At 44.7% G+C, this 17,929-nt stretch overlaps 1 long non-coding RNA gene across 1 annotated transcript; it reads right to left on the minus strand.

The window, feature by feature from the left end:
• Window positions 1-5,656: 5,656 nt before the first annotated feature.
• LOC147061321 (uncharacterized) lies at window positions 5,657-12,692 on the minus strand. Its single transcript, XR_015065516.1, has 3 exons — window positions 10,554-12,692; window positions 8,694-10,489; window positions 5,657-7,272 (listed from the first exon to the last, which is right to left on the minus strand). It is a non-coding gene; the product is annotated as an uncharacterized LOC147061321 (long non-coding RNA).
• Window positions 12,693-17,929: the final 5,237 nt, after the last annotated feature.

Raw genomic sequence — 17,929 nt, forward strand, 5'->3', positions numbered from 1 at the left:
TGATTTGTATAAATTAATTGACTGGACATTGCTCCACATCTGACGACTCCACCATGGGTTTCACCTCTTTCCTCTCTTTCGCCTCTCACCGGTGACCCGCATCCGGGCGAGGGAAAACGACATCCATATATCTTTTTCATCATAAGGGGTCTTCTGAGCCGTGCTTTGTCTGGCCCCTCACCTAGGACCTTTCTGCCATGGGTGACCCTACCAGGGGCATGAAGCCCCAGACAACATGGCTCCTAGGATCATAGGGGCATGCAAACCCCTCCACCACGATAAGGTGACGACTCACGGAGGGGACGGAAAAATATGGTATGTAAAAAGGGAAATTTTAAATCTATCTATCTATCTATCTATCTATCTATCTATCTATCTATCTATCTATCTATCTATCTATCTATCTATCTATCTATCTATCTATCTATCTATCTATCTATCTATCTATCTATTGAAGTGAGAGCAACAGCAATGTGTACATGTTCTGTTTTGATGCTCTAATCTGTACAATTCTCTTTATTAATTTATACACACATAACTGCGCAAGCAGAACACGAATTCAGCACAAAACTGTATGAACACACACATAGGCACACACGCACACACACAAGGGGGGATGACGCCCCCCACACTCAGGTACGAAATGGTCATGTTACAAGTTCCCGCCTTTCTGGGCAGTATAAAATAAGCTGACCTGGAGAAGAAAGCTGTTGTTTCATCTGCTGCCGAGCCATGTGTACCGACCGCCATTAAACAATTAAGATATAAGAACAATAAAGAACCAACTCTATACTCCACATCTTTGTTTTCCTGGCTCAACATCGGACATCCCGCACAACATGCTTCAATATACATATACACACATATACAGTGGAGCCTCGGTGTTCGACCGCAATCCGTTCCAGAAGGCTATTCGAGAAGTGAATGATTCGAATTCCAAATCATGTTTTCCCACTACAAATAATGGGGAAAAAAATCCGTTCCAAGCAAAAAAAAAAAAAAAACGTCATTTTTTTTTTTTTTATTTGCGCATTTTTGTCCGATCGCGCAACTGCAGCGCAACGCCGAACGCGCAACCGCAGCGCGTCGCCGACCACGCAACTGCACCGCGCTGGTCGCATTATTGTGACAGAGCGGCCGCTGAAATTTAGAAAATATTTTTAAAGTCCTGATGTATCAATCCATCCATTTTCTGAACCGCTTAGTCCCCAAGGGGGTCGCGGGCGTGCTGGAGCCTATCCCAGCCGTCATCGGGTAGTAGGCGGGGGACACCCTGAACTGGTTGCCAACCAATCGCAGGGCACACAGAGACTAACAACCATTCGCACTCGCACTCAGGGACAATTTGGAATGCTCAATCGGCCTATCAAGCATGTTTTTGGGATGTGGGAGGAAACCGGAGTGGCTGGAGAAAACCCACGCGGACACGGGGAGAACATGCAAACTCCACACAAGGAGGGCCGGAGGTGGAATCGAACCCACACCCTCCTAACTGTGAGGTGGACGTGCTACCCACTGCGCCACTGAGCCGCCAAGTCCTGATGTACTTTCCAAAATTTAAGTGGGCCTCAGTGCGCAGGAAGTTTAATTTTATCCGATCGTGCAACTGCAGCGCGCTGGCCGGGCGCTCAGTGTCGCATTGCTTTAGGAGCGTTTTTGTGTTTTAGGGTGTCCTTGGCCAATGCAGTATGAAGTTTTTGTTGTAACTATGGCTAAAGAGAAGTATACAGAATATTAATCCAATTGATAAATGACCCCCCCCCCCCCCCCAAAGCTAAATTTACTACGTAATGTAGTAAAGAAAAATTTTCAATTAACCATATAAATATCTTTTTTAGCATTTAAAGTCACTATGATTGTGTCTTTTTTTTTTTGTAGTGATGTGAAGTGGATACGATTAAACAGATCGTGTTGCTAGATACATTTCTCTAATAAATCCTGTCTGGTCTGTATACATCTATGTATTATATGGGGGATTATTTTTGCTAATGCTAATATCCATATGCATTGGAAACTTTGGTCAAGTCAAGTTTATTTGTATGGCCCTAAATCACAAGCAGTCTCAAAGGGCTTCACATAGACAATCAATTGACAATTATTCTCAAAGCATCCCCTGATCTTGGGCTCCCAAAAGGGCAAGGAAAAACTCAAAACAACCCTACCAGGGGAAAAATGAGAAACCTTGAGAAGGGACCACAGATGGAAGGATCCCCCTTTCAGGATCACCAGGCTGCAATGGATGCAAAGAGGGCACATAAAATACATAATATGGAAATAAAAAGTGGATGTCCGGGCCAAAGCGAAGAGCTGTCGGAGGTGCCCTCCATTGTCCTGGCAGTGTCCTCTAGGAGGGTAAACCGCTGCAGTTCTCTCATGCTGAATTGGTCCACGAGAATCTAGATAGCCGCTGTCAGCTTGGGTGTCACCTAACCACCTCCCCAGCCGGAGAGTGGTGGGGGGAGTGGGGTCAGGGAGAGGAAGCAACAACAATCTCCAGCCGAATCGGCCACTACAGGTTAATTAAAGGCCATATCATATGTCTTTAAACGTGTCTGAAATGTTTCTACTGAGGTAGCCGTTCTAATATCCATTGGTAGGGCATTCCAGAGCTCTGGAGCCCGAATGGAAAATGCTCTAGCCCCTGCAGACATTTTCTTGGCCCTCTGTGTCACTAAAAGACTAGCGTTTTGCGAACGAAGGTTACGAGACGGAACATAAGGAACAACTAAGTCGACGAGATATGAAGGCGCTAAGCCAATCAATGATTTACAGGTTAATAGAAGAACCTTGAAGTCACATCTTAAATGGACCGGGGAGCCAGTGTAAATTGGCTAATATTGGGATAATGTGATCAAATGTTCTTGTCCGTGAGAGCAGCCTTGCAGCAGCATTTTGTACTAGCTGTAGACTTTTGATGCTGGACTTGGGAAGACCAGAGAATAATGCATTACAGTAGTCCAGGCGCGACGTGATAAATGCATGTATAATAATTTCCGCATTACCGGTCGAGAGGATTGGGCGAATCTTAGCAATATTACGAAGGTGAAAAAATACTGTTCTGGTTATATTCTTAATGTGCTTTTGAAAGGAGAGCGTTTGGTCAAATATTACCCCGAGATTAGTTACAGTATCATTCTGAGTGATAGTACGGTTATCTATAGTTATAGTGGTTTCCTTAAATAAATGTTGATAACGAGCTGGACCAATTATCAACATGTCAGTTTTATCTGGGTTCAGACGAAGGAAGTTGAGAGACATCCATTGCTTGATCTCCGCAAGGCATGCCTCAAGATTACAACAGTCCCACGGATCTGTCATTGATAACGGCATATATAATTGGGTGTCATCCGCGTAACATTGAAAACTAATATTATATTTACGTATTATGTCCCCAAGCGGAATCATATAAATATTAAATGGAATTGGTCCTAGTACCGATACCTGTGGGACACCACAGTACTTGATGTTTGTTTTATTTATATTATTACTTGCATGAAATTGTTGGGCGTTCTGTTAAGGGCTGAATGTAGTTCTCTTTTGATTATTGGTGTGTCAAGAGTGGCAATTTGTTCCTTGTTAAGACCAGGGAGATGGACATCATTTAAGAACTGATTTGTGTTTTCTTGATTATGACGTATTTTCGAGAAACATGATTTGCTGTACCGTATTTTCCGTACTATAAATCGCTCTGGAGTATAATTCGCACCAGCCAAAAAATGCATAATAAAGAAAAAAGAAACCTGTATAAGTTGCAGCAGAGTATAAGTCGCATTTCTTGGGGAAATTTATTTGACAAAATTCAACACCAAGAACATACATGAATCGGCAACGACAGGCTGAGTGGTACAGTATGCTAACGTTACATAAATGATGAATTTAGAACGTGCCTGATGTACTCACATATTAAGAGTTACTCAACATAAATTCAACATAAATAAGTTTATCGAACCATCGGTGTCACTTCAAATCATTAAATCCATTGAAATCTTCTTCCTCCGGAGTTGTTTATAAATGACATATAAACAACTCCGCTGACTCCGGAAGTAGATGCGGCGCTTCCTCTTATACGTCGCCTCTGTGTCATTTATAAACACCTCCGCTGACTCCGGAAGTAGATGCGGCGTGTCCTCTTATACGTTGCGGATGTCAGACTCATCGTCAGTTGCAGTTCCAATTATTCCACAGGCCAAGAGTGCTCTCATGCAGTTTTGTGTGAAAATAACATTTGAAGTGATATACTAGTAAGTAAGTAATGTGCTAATGATCAACTAATATATAATTTCACACACACTGGACCCCCTGCAGTTTGCTTACCAGCCTGGTGTTGGGGTGGACGATGCAGTGATTTATTTATTGCACAGATCACTGCTGCACCTGGAGGGCATCGGGAGCACATGTTCTTCGATTTCTCCAGTGCTCTTAACACCATTCAGCCGTCACTGCTCAGGGTGAAGACGGAGAAGGCGGGAGAGGACCAACGCCTGGCTGCATGGACTACAGACTTCCTCACCAACAGGCCGCAGCACGTGAGGTTACATCACTGTGAGTCTGACGTGGTGCGCTGCGGCACAGGTGTCCCCCAGGGTAGGATGCTCTCTCTTTTCCTTTTCACCCTGTACACTTTGGACTTCACACACGACACCACACACTGCCACATCCAGAAGTTTTCTGACGACACGGCCATTGTTGGATATGTTTCTGAGGGGAACGATCTGGAATACAAGACGGTCATCAAGGACTTTGTCAGCTGGTGTGATCTCAGCCAGTTTCAGCTGACCACCAACAAGACGAAGGAGAAGATCGTGAGCTTCGGGAGGACAGCACCCCACTTCACTCCGGTGAATATCTAGGGATCGGACATTGAGGTAGTGGAGAACTATAAATTCCCGGGTGTTCGCCTTAACAACAAACTGGACTGGACTGATCACACTCACGCTCTGTACAAGAAGGGCCAGAGTCGCCTCCACCTACTGAGGAGACTGAGGTCTTTCGGTGTGTGCAGGGCTCTCCTCAGGACCTTCTATGACTCTGTGGTGGCCTTAGCCACCCTCTACGCTGTGGTCTGGTGGGGTGGGGGGGAGTACGGACCGGGACAGGGGGAGACTAAATAAGATGGTCAGGAGAGCGGGGTCTGTCCTGGGCTGTCCCCTGGACTCCATTGAGGTTGTGGGTGAGAGGACGTCGTTAATTAAGCTGAAATCCATCATGGACAACACCTCTCACCCTCTCCATGACATTGTGTGGTCCCTGAGCAGCTCCTTCAGCAGCAGACTATTACACCCACGGTGTAGGAAGGAGAGATTCCGCAGTTCCTTCACTCCCACTGCTGTTAGACTCTACAACATGCGAAATGTCACCTGATCATGCGTTTCATCTCTACCGCTACTAGTAGCGCTTGTCTTTGTCATTTATCCATTTTTACATTTTTACATTTGGCACATGTCTGTGTGAGTGGCACGTGCACTCTTATATGCTGCTGTGACAAGTAAATTTCCCTGCTGTGGGATGAATACAGTTCTATCATCATCATCATCACATAAGTCGCTACTGAGTATGTTGCACCCCCGGCCAAACTATGAAAAAAAGACTGCAATTTAAAGTCTGGAAAATATGGTAATGTCACCAAATCCTTTTTTTTTTTTTTATCTCAGTCACGTCTTCCAAAAAAAAAAAAGTCACAATAACGACAACAACAAACATCCATTAATGTACTCTAACAAATTTGGGTACTTTAATCTACCTTATGGGGGTAACGTGGGTACCTTTTCTCATGGGCTCATCACTTGTGGGATGGGTCAGGTGCAGAGTGAGCTGGGCGGGGCCAAATCCCCTTCTACAGAAGCTGGCTCTTGGGATGTGGAATGTAACCTCCCTGTCAAGAAAGGAGCCAGGGCGGGTATGCGAAGCAGGAAAGTTCAGATGACACAGAGTTGGACTTTTCTCCAGACACAGCTTAGGTTCTAGTACTAGTCCTCTCGAGAGGGGTTGGACTCTGTTAGGATACGGATTTTTAGCTATTGATCTGACTCCAAATTGCGATCAACACTTAACACAAGTTGCTATGTCCCAATCCACACACTGGCGCACCTAACAATTTGGCGAGTTCGTTCTGTCAAAGAGAAGACCAGTAGATCAATCAGACCAAATTTACCAAGTGTTTATTCCTAACAAAGCGCACTAATACAGGCCTGGGTCCCGGGTCCCTCACACTAAATCTCGTGCATTTTTATGACCACCAAAAGACGACATTCTTCCGGGTTGCCCAGTTTCAAAGAAACACAATATGAATATTAAAACATGCAAAACATTGTGTGATGATTGGTCGATGGCCATCTCCTCCGTGTCGAAGTGTCATCACTCTGGTCAGGCGGTTGGATTTTTCCCGCTAAGCCCAACCACCTGGACGTGAAGTTGTTCTTTGTTCTTTGTTCCTTGTTCCTCACCGACCTCGAGGGGTTATCGTCCGGTACTCCCTTCGTCCCGTACCATCCCGTACTCCCTGTCTGGGCCTGTTTTACAACACTTCGAAGAAGACAAGTTCATGCAGTGTGCCTGCACATTCCTCACCCCACCAATCCACACAAGCACTCCAATACTAGATATTATATTGATATGATTTAACACAACCTTAAAAAATATGTTTGCAAACTGCCGAAAGCACATTTCCCTTTAACTCTCTTCCACTCTGGAGCTTCCCACGGTGAGAGGCATAGAGTAAGCGTGAGCATAGTTATTGACCCTCGGCAAGGCGCCTGCACATTGGGTATCACCCCGGTCAAGGAGATCCTTCTGCCTCCGGGTGGGGGAACAGGTCCTGACTGTTGTTTGTATCTAGGCACCAAACAGGGGACTTCAATGGTCACCTGGGCAATGACAGTAAGACCTGGAAGGGTGTGATTGGGAGGATCAGAACCCGAGTGGTGTTCTATTACTGGACTTCTGTGCTTGATATGGATCATCCATAATGAACATTATGTTCAAACATAAGGGTGTCCATGTGTGCACTATGGACACCAGGACACCGTAGGCCGCAGTTTGATAATAGACTTTATAGTTGTGTCATCACAATTGAGGCCGCATGTTTTAGACATTCGGGTAAAAAGACTGTCAACTGTCGACTGGTGGTGGCTATAACAGTCACCGGATGGCCAAGTGGAATGCGGGTTCGACAATTGCTGAAGCAAAAACCCGGGTGTGGGAGGAAATCAGCGAGACTATGGAGAATGACATCCGGATGGCTTTGAGGTAATTCTGGTCCACCATTGGACGTCTCTGGAGGGGAAAGCAGTGCTTCATTAACGGTCATTTGAATACATGTTTCATGCTCAAACATTCATACAAACGTTGAAATATACCTGTGTTAAACACTATGACTTCCATAAAATGACAGCACAAACTGTGTCATTGAAGGGCACAAGATTGCTATCGTTTGGAGAAAGGATGAACATGATCTTATCAAGAGAGAATTGACAAAGACAACAGAAAATACTAGAGGATGAAAGACACATACCTGATTGTCAGATAATATTATTATTCATGAAGTTGTATTCGTTATGTAAGATCTGATTAGATTTAGATTAGTCATATGTATTAATTTAGCATCAGAAAATGTGACTGCGGTTTTAATTAAAATATTACATCAGAGTCCTACAAACTTCAAATGTATCAATGCGAGGACACTGATATCAGATGATCAACAGTGATAATTTTTAAACACAGAGCATGTGACCTGGTGAGAGATGAACTCATTTGTGAACCAAAAGAGAAAAATAGGAGATAGCCTCTGAGGATTAGGGGAACAAAGGTGATGCTCTGTGGAACTAAGACATGATACATTGCAAATTGATAACTGCTTTTTCTTTTTCAAAATATTTAGTAAAATGAGCAACCAAGATTGTTTGAGATTTAAACCAATTCATTTCCTGAAATTGTGTTTCCCAACCTTTTTTCATCCATGGCACACTTTCTCATTGGGAAAAATGTCAAGGCACACCTTCGCCTTCACACTAATAATAATAAAAAAAATAAAAATAAAGTAGAATAACAATAGTGTGAAGGCCTTCACCTTCACACTAATAATAAAAAAAATAAAAATAAAGTAGAATAACAATAGTGTGAAGGCCTTCGCCTTCACACTAATTAATAAATATATGTTCATAGTATCGTATTTTCTGCACCATAAAGCACTTCGGGTTAAAAAGCGCAGATTTAATTGCAGGGGCTTTACTATATTTTCACCAAACACAAGGCTCACCATGATATATGGGAAAGAAAGAAAGGGTTAGGGAGAAGAAAGAAAGAAAGAAAGAAAGAAAGAAAGAAAGAAAGAAAGAAAGAAAGAAAGAAAGAAAGAAAGAAAGAAAGAAAGAAAGAAAGAGACAATTGAAAAACGTCACGGAAGCAAGACATTGAGTTCGGTTGTATGATTTCAGTTGTACTTTATTCTACTATTTAGCCATGTTCTGTACGGTACATAATATGACTAGATATTACCGTATTTTCATGACCAAAGAGCGCACCGTACTAAAAGGAGCAGTCTCAGTTATGTGTGCCATTACTGTATTTAACACACACATAGGGCGCATGCATGCCATGATTTACGGCAAACAAACAAAACAACAAAAAAAACCTCATGGGAGCAAGAAAGTGAGTTCGGTTGTGCTTTACTCTACCATGTACTCTACTGTACTCACATTATTGTTGATAACTATTCATATGCAAATCCGTCCAAGTACTCATCTTCTGTATCCAAATTAAAGAGTTGGGCAAGTTCGCCATCTGACATGCCAATTTCCCTCATTATTGTCTCGTCATTGTCACGTTGCTCTTCGGCAATGTTCTCAGCTTCCCAGGAAGTTTGAATTGTGCCTCGTAAGCATGATTCTTTGTCTATGCCATTTTAGATAGTCCTAATGCTTTTTTCTTTGCACAAACAATTGTTTTCATTTATCAATGGCAGCAGAGGAATGCACTCTACCTGTTAGGTGAAGTCCTCTGATTTGTTTACCACGATCTACACGTAATGTCCTCTGATTGGTTCATTGGGTCTACATATTACGCCTGTTTATTACGTATCTATGTGGCGGGAGCCCCACAAAACAACTTTACAGACTTGCACAACCCGTAGTATTCATTTATCAATGGTGACGGAGGTACGTACTTTGCACGGACAATAGTCTTATTTACCAATGGTGGCAGTGTTGGCTCCCGAGTGAACGATTCGTTCAAAATAATTAATCTTTTCAGTGAACGTATCACTTCCGAAAGTGATTTGTTCTTTTTTCAGTTCATATGACTTCAATCAGTAGGTGTCAATAATGCGCATTGAAGCTGGTGCCACCTCGCCATAAAACAAAACGAAGAAGAAAATGACGTAACTTCCCGTTCACGAACAAGTCGTGGATTGCATTTCCCGTTCACCAACGAACAAATCTCTGAGTGAACGAATCAGTGAGTGAGTGATTCGTATTTCCAGTTCATCATGAGAATGGATCAGTGAGGAACGAATCGTGACTTTCCCGTTTGCGAAAGAGTCGATGGGTGAACTGCCTTCCCGTGCATCAACGGATCAATCAGTGAACGTGTTGTGCTACCGTGAACTATGTAAGCAAGAATGTAGATTTACGATTTACTTATAGAAGGTTTTAAATACGGTGTATGCATATATATGCCTAAATATTGTTATCCAATATATTCAAGATTCAAGAGTTTTGATTCTCCATGTTTGAGCGTGCCAAACAAGGAATTTGACTTCGGTACATCACAGCCTCTGTTCAACATTTAGGTGACTAACAACACTCAGGACATGTGAAAAATGACAAATATTCTCAAACATCCCCTGATCTTAAACTCCCAGGAGGGCAAGAAAAAACTCAAAACTCCAACTAGGGGAAATGAGAAACCTTGAGAAGAGACCACAGATGGGAGGGTCCCTTTTCCAGGATGACCAGGCTGCAATGGATGCAGAGAAGACACATAGTTCAAACAGTGTAGACAATTCACAAAAGGTGTGGAGAGCAGGATGTTATTGCACAGCAATGACTCTGAGACTCTAAGAGTGGTGTGAGTTCAGCAGAGCAACAGCCTGGGGGATGAAGCTGTCTCTGTGTCTGCTGGTTTTGGCGTAGAGCTCTATCACGCCGTCTGGAGGGGAGTAGTTCAAACAGACTGCAACCTGGGTGAGAAGAGTCTGTAGAGATGTTGCTTGCACGTTTTCTGATTCCAATTATCTTTTCTGCAGTCCTGATTTTCCATTGCAGTCTGTGCTTGTCTTATTTGGAGGCAGATCCAAACCAGACAGTGATGGAGGTGCAGAGGACAGACTGGATGATGGCAGTGTAGAAGGTCTTCAGCAGCTCCCGTGGCAGGTTGAACTTCTTGAGCTGTCTCAGGAAGTACAACCTCTGCTGGGCCTTCTTCCGGACAGAGTCTATGTGGCTGGTCCATTTCAGGTCCTGAGAAATTGTGGTTCCCAGGAACTTGAAGGTGGCTGTGGAGAGAATAGCATTACTGCGTGAGGGGTGAAAGTGGTGAAGTTTCTCCGTGTCTGTCACCTGGTCAGCCAGCATCTGAGTGGCTTCACTCGCACATGCGTGTGGTGGAATGTTAACAGCCGCCATGACGATCGAGGAGAACTCCCGTGGTGAATAGAACAGCCGGCAGTTTATGAAAAGTGTTTCTAGGAGATGGCTGCAAGACTCTTTCAACACCGTGACATCAGTACACCAACGTTCATTAATGTAGAAACATAGACCATCCCCCTTTGATTTTCCAGTGGGCTCCGCGCTGCGATCTGCACGCATTAGCCAAAACCCAGCTAACTCCACGGCATGGTGGGGGGTGCGTCCGTTAAGCCACGTTTCCACGAAACACAGCGCGGCGGATCTGCTGAAGTCCGTGTTCCTTGAAATGAGGAGCAGCAGTTTGTCCATATTGTTCACCAGGAAGCAGACATTCGCCAGATGAACTGATGGTAGAGCAGAACTGAACCCTCTCTGCCTCAGCTTTACGAGGGCTCCGGCTCGTTTTCCGCGTCGTCGTCGTGCTAGCTTGTATAGCACCGCCGCTCCGGCTAAAATCTCCAACAAACAGTCTGAAACAGGAGAGAAAATACCAGAAGAAGACTGTCCGATGTTTAACAGCGCTTTTCTGGTAAAAGTGATCCGGGATAAACACACAAAACAAGACAAAGAAACAGAGAGCGACTCACCGTGGCAGCCATCCGTAGCGCCATCATGACATCACAATTGTTGACGGGTTGATAATTAGTGTGATCCTATGATTATGTTGAAATGTAACTTGTAATAATTAACCAAACTTGTCTTGTCCTAACAAAGTAGTAGAACAAAGTGCTAAGAGCCCTTGAACTGATTGACCAGCTGCAGAGGAAGCAATCAAAGTTGTTCTGTTTACACAACATTGTAAAACACCCCCTGCTCTGATTTGACCAGAGGCCAGGGGTTCACCAAACCTGTCCACTCTCACCCCCACCCTTATTGTTCTCAATAAATCTGCTCATGCAAGAGACCAAAGGCAGACTTCGTTCGAACATCGCTGTATGCACAGTGACGAATGATTTATCCACTTGCAAGTGATCAAAGGGCATACTGTCTCCCGTGTGGTTCGTGCAAATAAGTTCGAGTGAGCACCTCTCTAACAATGACCATTTGGTATCTATGTTTATTGAAGAGTCACCGCCCTGTTTGTCTGTGTGTTGTGTCCACCGTCTGTGCCTATGTGTATTGGGAGGTTACAAAGCTCTGGGTGCTGTATCCGTGTTCTGATTGAGCAGTTGTTTATATAAAATAAGAGGATTTGCACATAGTATATGAACATGAAAAAGTACATGTGTTTTTCTACCCTAATAAAATATGTACACGTTGCTGTTTCTCCCACTTCAAGTGCTAGCATCAATAGGCCTTTGGTGAGGTGAGGAGCCATAATGGGGAAGATTTGAAACTCACCCTATTTGAAGACTCCAATGCCTCCCAGGCAAGCTTCTTGGTGCGCACAGCAGCTTTAGCAGCTCTATTCCTATATGGGGAGTCTGCTGGATATTTCTTTTCCAAATTCCATTCTGTGCCATGTTTGGAAGCTTCATTTTCAAGTTCTGACTTTTCCAGTCCCACTGGACGACATGCAACAGAAAAGTATTTCCCACAATTTATACCTTCATCTTCACTTCATCATTCACTGCATAAAGGCCAAACAAATCTATTGTTGTGTATTCAAATGGATTGGCTGGAGGTATTCTCTCAAATCTGAGATGTCACCCCTAATCTGATGGCATCTACTGGCTTTGGCATTTCAAAATGTCATGCACTTGTCGACAATCTTTTGAGCTAGATTCTGACCTCTTACCACCCAGGCTTTCTTCCTCATCTGGAGGAGTTTACTTGCAATTGTTTTGAGATTTCCACCATGGGCATCTTGAGCTAGAGGATATCCACACTATGCAAGGCAAGATAGTTACAGCAGTTTTTTCTACATTTAAAACTTTAAATCTTCCTCCATGGAAAAAAGGTCCAGTGTTTTAATCCTTGATCACAGCAAGTCTGTTGAGTGTGATCTCTGGAAAGGTCACTTCCTGTTGAGCCGTGAGGAATAGATCCGAGGATGTTTCCTCATGGTAAGTGAAGATTCTTTTATTTCCACTTGATCTTTTGGGTTGAAGTAATTCCATTTTGCCTTACTTGTGTGAGGTTCTAGGCAGCACTTTTCTTCAGCCCGTGGCGGCCCTCCACATGCAGGCAAGAACTATGAAAAGCTCAGTTGAATTGCTAAATTTTCTGAAGACATGGATTTTCCCAACTGCAGAACTAGCAAGTGGTATTCTGACTTGCACTTTGCCTCTGCTTTTCTTACAGGTCTTGTTTTGGTTCGTTTTGACCAAAGCAGAGGCTGGAGACACGGGAAAATAGGAGGAAATGGCCACATTGGCTAATATTTGCCTGTGCTCGAGTCACTGCTGTCGTGAAACATTTCCTTTTGAGCTTGTCATCTTTGGTATGTGTAACAAAGTCTTTGGCTGACTTAGTGAGCCACTCTTTGAAGGAATGAAGGAAGGGGGATTTTAAACAATATAAATGATTACATTAGTTAGGGAGGGCAGAGCAATGGGGAGTGTGATAAAGAGATGAAGAAGCGCATCCAAGCAGGGTGGATCGGGTGGAGAAAAGTGTAAGGGGTGATGTGTGAGAAAATAGTATCAGCAAAAATGAAGGGAAAAGTGTACAAGACAGTGGTGAAACCACTGGCACTGGGGAAAAGACAGAGGCGAAGTTGGAGGTGGCAGAGATGAAGATGCTGAGGTTCACTTTGGGAGTGACGCGGTTGGATAAGATCAGGAACGAGTGCATCAGAGGGACAGCGCATGTTAGGTGTTTCGGAAATTAAGCCAGAGAGACCCGATTGGGATGGTTCGGACATGTACAGAGGAGGGATAGTTAAAATATGAATTGAAGTATGCTGAGGATGGAACCCCCAGGCAGGAGGTCAAGAGGAAGACCAAAGAGGAGATTTATGGATGGCGTGAAAGAAAACATGAAGATAGTTGGGGTGAGAGAAAAAGATTCACAGGATAGGGTGAGATGGAAACTGTGGTGACCCCTGTGGGTAAAAACCGAAAGGAAAAGGAAAAGAAGAAGTTAGGAAGGGCGGGCGGGCGGGCAGGCAGGCAGGCAGGCAGGCAGGCAGGCAGGCAGGCAGGCAGGCAGGCAGGCAGACAGACAGACAGACAGATACTTTATTAATCCCCGAGGGAAATTAGATTTTCCAGCTGCATTCATACAGGCAGAGTGGGTATATAAATACTGATGACATGAGCGCAACTCATTAGGCTTCTAGAAAAGGCTGCCACTCAAAACGGCACCACAAAAGAAAACCAAAAAGTGCGACAAGTTACGAGTCATCAAAGGCAAAGCAACAAAGACAATAAGCAATAACAAATGGAAAAAACTAACATTAGGATCAGAATACGCGCGAGTCTTCTCACGCCCAAAAAATGCCGTGCCTCTGTGCCTCTCAGTGATCTGCCCAACCTAAATACATATCCTTGCTCATTCTTGATCTCGTCCAGATGTCCACATTCTTCTTTTGAAAGCACGTACTCCACTTTCCTTTTTAGAAGGCAGGCAATTCACTTTCCCTTTTTAGGAGGCACGTGATCGCTCATCCTGCTCAAACTTTAGGCTTGTGCAAACTACTTCATGTGCCATGTAGACTTATTAGCCTTATGCAACCTGATTCATATTTCATATAGAGTTTTATTTACTGATTGTTACATGGCATGCATAGATACACTGCTCAAAAAATTAAAGGAACACTTTGAAAACACATCCGATTTCAATGGTGAAAAAAAAATGTTGGATATCTATACTGATATGGACAGTTTAATGTCTCAGGAACAAAAGGATGCCACATCTTTTGATGGAAATAAAACTTTTCAGCCTACAGAGGGCTCAGTATATATGTACACCTAAAAAATCAAAGTGAAAAAATTATGTGGCAGGCTCGTACATTTTGCCTAAATTCAATTTCTGCAATTCAAAACTCTTTTCAATATCTTGTGTAGCCCCCACATGCTTGTATGCATGCTTGTATGCATGCTTGACAACATTGCGGCATGCTCCTAATGAGACGACGGATGGTGAGTTGTGGGATGTCCTCCCAGATCTGTCTAAGGGCATCAGTGAGCTCCTGCAAAGTCTAACGAGCAACCTGGCGGCGTCTGATGGACCGAAACAATATGTCCCAAATGTGTTCTATCGGGTTTAGATCAGGTGATGGTGACTTTCGAGGACTTTCAGTTTATATTTTACTTGTCTGATCTTATCAATTAAAACGTTGGCAAATTGGCAATAGAGGGGGTCACCATCTTGCGTAGACTACTACACTGACTTTCAGGCCTGGTCATAATATAAGAAATAAAATTCCATATATCAGTTCCCTTGCAAACATATAAACGTTTTGTCATCTGAGTGAACCATAACCGTAAGATATGTCATTTCCACAATTAATATTGTCATGTTGGGAGTCAGTACTGATGGTTCTGTCATGTCTGTCATCAGTACTGTTGGTTCGCCAAACCGGTGGCATTATAATTTTAGGAAAGGCACTGCCTGGGCTACACACCTGTGAGCAACATCAAGATGGCGCTGCGGATGGCCGCCTCGATGAGTCGCTCTCTGCTACTTTGTCTTATTTTGTGTGTTTTCTGTGTCTTCTGCTGCCCATCCCGGATCACTTTTATCAGAGAAGAACTGTTAAACATCGGACAGTCTTCTCCTGGTACTTTCTCTCCAGTTTTCTCTGATCCAGACTGTTTGACGGAGATTTTAGCCGGAACGGCGGTGCTATACAAGCTAGCATGCCGAAGACGGCAGCGTGGCAAATGAGCCAGAGCCCTCGTGAAGTTGAGGCAGAGAGGGTTCTGTTCCTCCCTACCATCAATTCATCTGGCGAATGTCCGCTCCCTGGCGAACAAGATGGACAAACTGCTGCTTCTCATGTCAAGGAACATGGACTTCAACAGAGCCGCCGCGCTGTGCTTTGTTGAAACGTGGCTTGACGGACGCACCCCCCCACCACGCCGTAAGCTAACTGGGTTTCGGCTACTACAGGCAGACCACAGCAGGGAGCTCACCAAAAAATCAAAGGGGAGTAGTCTATGTTTCTACATTAATGAACGTTGGTGTACTGATGTCACGGTGTTGAAAGAGTCTTGCAGCCTTCTCCTAAAAACACTTTTCACACACTGCCGGCCGTTTTATTCACCACGTGAGCTCTCCTCAATCGTCATGGGGGCTGTTTACATTCCACCACACGCATATGCAATCAAAGCCACGCAGCTGCTGGCTGATCAGGTAACAGACATGGAGAAAATACTACCAAAATCACTAATCATTGTTTTGGGTGATTTTAACTGGGCGAACCGCTCTCATGAGCTCCCCAAATACAGACAGCACATAACGTGTCCCACCAGAGGGACGCAGACACTGGACCACTGCTACACCCTAATAAAGGATGCATATCGCTCTGTGCCATGTGCAGCTTTAGGACTCTGACCACTGTCTAGTTCATCTGATCCCAACCTATAGGCAGAAATTAAAAACTTCTAAGCCCGTGGTGAGGACTGTGAGGAAATGGACAGTGGAGTCAAAGCAGGACCTCCAAGCCTACAAGAAACCAACCCCCGTCCTGTGGAGAACCCAAGGCTTGCATACCAGCTAAACAGGTTTTACTGCAGATTTGAATGGTCCACCCACACAACAGGACCTTCTTCATAACAATCGACATACACACCGTACAACTTCCCTCCACAACCCCCCTGTCCACATCTCCATCATTGTCATCACCTACTCTCTCTCTTACAGAAGCCGCGCCCACACTTCAGATTCATGTGGAGGAGGTGTGTCAGATGTTACGGAGACAAAAGGTCAGAAAGGCACCAGGCCCAGACGGCGTGTCACCCTCCTGCCTGAAAGTCTGTGCTGAACAACTGGCATCCACCTTTGCACAGATCTTCAACCTTTCCCTGGAGCTGCACGGATCTTCAACCTTTTCCCTAACCCTCGTGCTTCAAGAGCTCCATCATCGTACCGGTGGCCAAGAAGCCCGCCATCACAGTTTTGAATGACTATAGACCTGTCGCCCTGACATCTGTGGTCATGAAATCCTTCGAGAGGTTAGTGTTGAACCACCTGAACGGGGCTTCTGCTCGACCCCCTGCAGTTTGCCTACCGGGCAAACAGGTCGGTGGACGATGCAGTCAACATGGGACTGCACTACATTCTGCACCACCTGGACACCCCAGGGACATATGCCAGGATCCTGTTTGTGGACTTCAGCTCGACGTTCAACACCATCGCAACTGACATCCTCCAACGGAAGCTCGTCCAGGTCGCGGTGCCTGCCTCCACCAGTCAGTGGATCACCAGCTTCCTGACCAACAGGAGACAGTGTGTGAAGCTGGGGACCATCATATCCGACACCCGGACCACCAATACTGGCGCCCCAGGAGTATGTCTTCTCCCCACTGCTCTGCTCTCTACATTGACAATTGCTCCTCAGGCAACTCTTCTGTGAAGCTCCTGAAGTATGCGGATGACACCACTCTCATCGGACTGATCCGGGACGGTGACGAGACTGCGTATAGACAGGAGGTGGAGCGGTTGGTCCACTGGTGCAGCCAAAACCACCTGGAACTGAACCCGCTCAAGACCGTGGAGATGACAGTGGACTTCAGGCGAGACGCTTTACCACTTTCACCCCTCACTATCCACAGTAATAGGTCTCTGTTGGGTTTATTTCCTAAACATCAGACAAACAATGAGGAGAGAATATGCTTCCAGTTACTTCAATCAATCAATCAATCAATCAATCAATCAATCAATCAATCAATCAATCAAGTCAAGTTTATATAGCCCTAAATCACAAGCAGTCTCAAAGGGCTCTGTCCTCTGCATTTAACCCATCCCCATGTGATTTTTTTTTTTATCCATCCCCTGGGGGAGAGGGGAGCAGTGAGCAGCAGCGGCGCCGCGCTCGGGAATCATTTTTGGTGATCTAACCCCCCAATTCCAACCCTTAAATGCTGAGTGCCAAGCAGGGAGGCAATGGGTTCCATTTTTATAGTCTTTGGTATGACCCGGCCGGGGTTTGAACCCACAACCTTCCAGTCTCAGGGCGGACACTCTACTACTAGGCCACTGAGCTGGTGCACAAGTTTGCTGCAGCTGACTGTGACGCGAACAAAATAACAGTAAACTCGAGTGAGTGAGTGAGAGAGAAAGAGAGAGACTGCATGATGTGCACTGTACTGTACTGTACTGAATCGAGCCTGAATCAAACTTCAAGCCTACAAGTGTGTGTATGTGTCATGCATACACGTGATATGGACACTGTGACTTTTTTTCCTTTTTTCCTTCCT

The sequence above is a fragment of the Syngnathus leptorhynchus genome, chromosome 2, assembly GCF_054491065.1.
Source record: "Syngnathus leptorhynchus isolate UIUO chromosome 2, UIUO_Slep, whole genome shotgun sequence".
Taxonomy (NCBI): Eukaryota; Metazoa; Chordata; class Actinopteri; order Syngnathiformes; family Syngnathidae; genus Syngnathus; species Syngnathus leptorhynchus.